The sequence below is a fragment of the Gymnoscopelus braueri genome (genome assembly GCF_963280865.1).
Source record: "Gymnoscopelus braueri genome assembly, chromosome: 7".
In the NCBI taxonomy this organism is placed as follows: domain Eukaryota; kingdom Metazoa; phylum Chordata; class Actinopteri; order Myctophiformes; family Myctophidae; genus Gymnoscopelus; species Gymnoscopelus braueri.
In genome coordinates this window covers 55,492,576-55,497,575 of record NC_137608.1, presented here as the reverse complement: position 1 = coordinate 55,497,575, position 5,000 = coordinate 55,492,576, and the positions used below count along the sequence as shown (strand labels likewise).

General features: G+C 39.6%; 2 protein-coding genes across 4 annotated transcripts in view; both read left to right on the top strand.

Annotated features, from left to right (window-relative positions):
- LOC308089524 (H-2 class II histocompatibility antigen, E-S beta chain-like) overlaps positions 1-3,298 on the top strand; it is a 136,599-nt gene extending 133,301 nt beyond the window's left edge. For both annotated transcript variants that reach the window (XM_080434303.1, XM_080434302.1), the window contains one exon: positions 1-3,298. This exon is cut by the window's left edge and continues 490 nt beyond it. The gene's annotated coding sequence lies outside the window, so the exon portion shown is untranslated.
- Positions 1-5,000, top strand: part of LOC308089520 (H-2 class II histocompatibility antigen, E-S beta chain-like) — a 56,571-nt gene that overhangs the window by 15,779 nt on the left and 35,792 nt on the right. The window lies entirely within an intron of this gene.

Here is a 5,000-nt window from a genome sequence, read left to right as displayed (position 1 = left end):
TACAGACGCTTCAGAGCCGAATGAGGCGTCTACCTTTATATGTCTATGGTCATAACAGCAGCACAATGATGACATCATCAAGCTTTTAAATAGTCATAACAGCAGCACAATGATGACATCATCAAGCTTTTAAATAGTCATAACAGCAGCACAATGATGACATCATCAAGCTTTTTAACAGATGTGTCTTTTAAACAAAATGCTAAGGATAATTAGTGTGGGAGATTCATCAAATAACTGTTATAGTGTCTGTGGTCAGAAAACACAAACATAACATGTCAGTGACAACACTTGTACTGAGTTCTACACAAAGTGATAATCATCGGAGCCGGTCATTATTGAGAAATAAACCCAGACAAGGTGATTAGACCCGATAGCAGAGGGTCTTTATCACCCTGAAGGGCTTTATTTCTCAATAATAACCAGCTCCCCATTGATTATCCTGCTTATTACACGGCTACTTAATAAAGAAATAAATAAATCAACCCAAAAGTAACAAAACTAAGGATTTCATTGCTTACGATAATGAAAGTATTTCATTCATTTATGCCAGGTGTGTCCAGAGCAACACGGTCGCCTCAGAAAACAAGGGGAAGTGTTGATAAAATAGAATCAATATTCAGTTACTGTATTGATTATTTATGAGTCTTTGATTAGACAACAGTCTGTTATTGAGTTCAGAGGTCATTAATCAAAAGAAGACCGCTGAATTCAATGAGTGACCAATCAGAATCAAGCATTCAAGCAAGCCGTGTAATAAACTACATTGAAACATTAAATAAACTAGACCATACCCGGTGAAGTGCGCAGGCGAAAGTAGTTGCAAACGTGGGGTTATTGCACGTCCTGTCGCGCGCCCTGTTGTGGCTCCCTGGCGGAGGGCAGACGTTGGTGTTGCCATGTTCGCCTATTGTATGCGGTTTAGGGTGAATATTGGTGGTAGTGTGTTTTTGGCGTTGGTTGTGAAAGTGCAAGTGCAAGTTTTCCAAGAGGCAATGTATAGCCTATGTGTGAAGGAGCTTCGTGTGGCCTTCTTTTCGTTGACCTTGTTGCTTGTAGGTTGCGCTTCGTTTGGGCTTGTTTTCATAGACCTTGCTGCTTGTTTCTCGCGCGAAACGTGGCAACCCTGTGCAGTGTGATCTCCCATTGTTTGACACATAAACGCTAATAATAAGCTGAGATTTGTTGAAATTAAAAAAGGGCTTTGCAGTTGTGTTCAGATGGTAATGGGCAATGGCTGTGTGCAAAATCAGATCAATTTTGCTCCAGGCAGTGAGAAGAACCGGGCACACATTTTTGCTCTCAGAGGTTTTTGCTCTCAGAGGTTTGTGGAATTATAGGAGGATGATCAAACACACAATCAGAGTTCTTCATAACATTAATATTAATATCCATCTGAATGGAAGTCAGTCAGCCATGTTTGTGAAAAAGGTTTTACTATTTTATAATTGACCATAAGTCATTTATTATGTAATCATTTATAATGTGTGATAATTAATGTGTTACGATCATTATACATCACAGTTTCCCTGTGATGGGTGGACCTGGACCCTCTAGGGTGGTCTGAGGTGATGGGTGGACCTGGACCCTCTAGGGTGGTCTGAGGTGATGGGTGGACCCTCGTCCAACCAAATTAGACAATGTCGGTCCGCCACAGTCTATGAAATTAATATGAAACACTGATGACATGCAATCATGTATATTAAGTAATGATTTATATGTAATCATGAGCAGGGGAGCAGATCTCATTACAACTTAGGAGGGAACCACAAACAAGGAATCTTCTCATCAATAACATCCCCAACATAGAGTTAACACTAGGATTTTAAACTAACTAATAATGTTCACAATGATTACAGTTTGTGTGACATTTGGTATAAAAAACAAAACACCAAATCCATGTTCAATGCATGAAACAAACTATAATGTTATGATGTAAATAATCCATTAGAGGTTGACATCACATGATTTAACTACAAACACATGAACATGAACACATGTTTAACTGCAGGTTTTACAAACATTCATTCTTTCACATTAATTCACATCATTTGAGATTAGATTTTGGTAAAAGATGTACGAGCAACAACTTAAACTTAAACCCAGAATAACACATTAAAGCTTAATGAAACACTTGTTTACAATGTGTTCCTGCAGCATAACTAAACATAAATAGTCCAATAAATGTATTTGAATTCAAATGATTTGATAAATCTAAACTAAACAGTCAGATGACCTCTGCCCAGCAGGGGGTCTGACAGGACACACTGAGTTAATGATATTTACAATGTTTAGGTTTGTCTCTTTATCTGATTTAATGTTGATGAGTTAAAACAGACAACACAGCACTACACACACACACACACACACACACACACACACACACACACACACACACACACACACACACACACACACACACACACACACACACACACACACACACACACACACACACACACACACAATATGTGTCTAATTCAGACAGTTTAGATATTCCTTGGTCAGTATTATTTATCTTTCCGTTTTTCAGCTCCACTGTTGTGTTTCTATCCGTTCATATTGGCTGAACTTCACTCATTAAACTAGTTAACAGCTCTGTGGACAAGTGATGAAGATGATGAGGATGATGAAGCTTGTGGATTCATTTATGTGTCAGTTGTTGATGATCAGGACACACGGGTGTCATAAACAAAACCTTCACAAAGTATTGTGTTTACTGTATGTGAGAATGATTTCAAAAGTGGAATCAGCTTCTATTCAATATAGATTTTGAATGATATTATTTATTTAAAAACACTTTATTGGAGGAACATGTCAGACATGTCCCCTCCTTCCCCCCTGGGATCTGCACCCCTGATCATGCAGTGCCGTCAGTTCAGCAAAAGCTAAGGTATGGCAAGGTTAGGGTTGCCAAACTTGCCAACTCCCAGATATTAAAATAAGGGACACCTATCCTGGGCGCGCGGCAAAGCTGCGCGCCCAGGATAGCAAAGCAGCGCGTCCCCCAAAACATTAAAAACCACCCAAATGCATAGAAAACTATGCAGTATACCTATAACACAATGGTCTTACACCTGTATTAGGTTACTATTCACGATTAAAACAATATATATATATATTTTTTAATAATCCTTTTATTTTTTGGAGCCAAGGTAGGGCACCTGTCCTACCTTGCCATACCCAATTGACGGCCCTGTGATCATGAATGGTTTGAAGTTCAGATGTTAGATTTTGGCTTTAATTTGCTTGGTTTGAATGGAATGTCACAATATCAATAAAGGAATAAGAAACATAATTGGGCCTCATGTTTTCTTACATTTCACTCATACAGCATTTTATCTTAACTGTCTGTTAAGAGAAAATACAAGAGAAGCCAACCTCCACTTTCACCAAATGTGTTTTTCCCCAGGTGTGCTGAACCATGTGTCCTTTCCATGTCCTACCTGAAGGTAGCGTTCAAGATCATTGTAAAACAAACTTTTGGATATTACTCCTTCAGAGTACACATGATCTTTATAGTCATGTGATCAAGATGGATCCGTTAGATTTTTCATATTCCATCCTGATTGGCTAAGATCTAAAGTTTGCAGGAGTGGCCAGTTTTGAACAAAATGCAGCAAATCATGAACGCAGTGTCCGATTGCGGTAAAACGTTGCACGCACATTTGCACTACGTTGAGGAACAAATGCCACCCTTTTAACATTGCCCTATTATAGTAAGCAGGAGGTTGCGCAAAATGCTTTAAAAAAAAATATTACTCCTACAAATGTTGTCCAAACATCACGCAAATCGGTACATATTATCTCTTTAGTCAAGTGATCAAGACGGATCAGTCACATTTTTCACATATTTGTCAGCAGAGTTGCAGACCCACATCTGAAAATATGTGGTGCCAGGGAACCCCATACAATATGTGTGTTAAAATGTTTCAAAAATATTCAAAATATTTTACTTTTTTCCCCAATATTTTTTGAAAATGGCAGAACTACAAGCTCACAACATGTTGTGATGTGACACATTGTGAGCTTGTTGATCTGATATTTTCAAATAGCAATGTGGTAAAACTGAGCCTTGTTGCTTCTTTTGGGCTTGTTTTCATAGACATGGCCGCTTGTTTCTTTTGAAAAATCTGGCAACACACTGATTTACACCTGCAGTAGCCTACTAGGGAAGAGGTGAACAGATATTGAATGAAGCAGCACACAGAGAAAAACTCAACGGCGCCCCCTGTAAGAGGCAATGGTGGCGCCCTGGAGAAGGCCAGCAACAAGGTGACAGACGCGTCACATTTTCGGGTCGTTTATTCGTGTCGCGTCACCCCCGCTGTGTAAAGACCTTTTACTCAGGTAAATGTTGAACAATAGACTTTTACTTGTAACAGAGTATTTCTTCATTGTGGTATTGATACTTTTACTTACTTTTTCCACCACTGGTAGAGACACAGAACAACACGTGACGCGTGTATCTACAAACTAACAACGCAACGCTGCTGGTTTTTGTAGATCTGTTCTTTTTGGCTGGTCTTAGAAGAGACTGACCTACTAGTCATCCATGTGTTCGACATATTCGCGACATGTTTTCAATCATTGGCTGTCCTTTAAGCCAATGGGGATACTTTCCCACTTTCCCATACTCTGAACGGGCGGTGTCGTCGTCCCAAGCTATGGTATTAGACACGCCTCTCGCCTCTAGGGGTACTTGCCTCTATGCCTACTACACACGCCTGCCGTCGGTTCAAATCACCGTGGCACAGAGTAATAGTAATATATAGGACCAAATTAAAGAAAAGTACTTGAGTCAATGTACTTAGTTACTTTACACCTCCTCTGTGTTGTAGGCAGACAGACAGAGAACATTTTTGCCGACTTTAGACCGGGGGGGGGGGGGGGGGGTCTGAAAGCAAGGTGGTATACATGACTACTCATGTCTTGTTATAGTATAGTTTGTCGATTGCTTTTGATGCATTAATGGTCTTTTTCGTTTTCTCTCTCCTCTT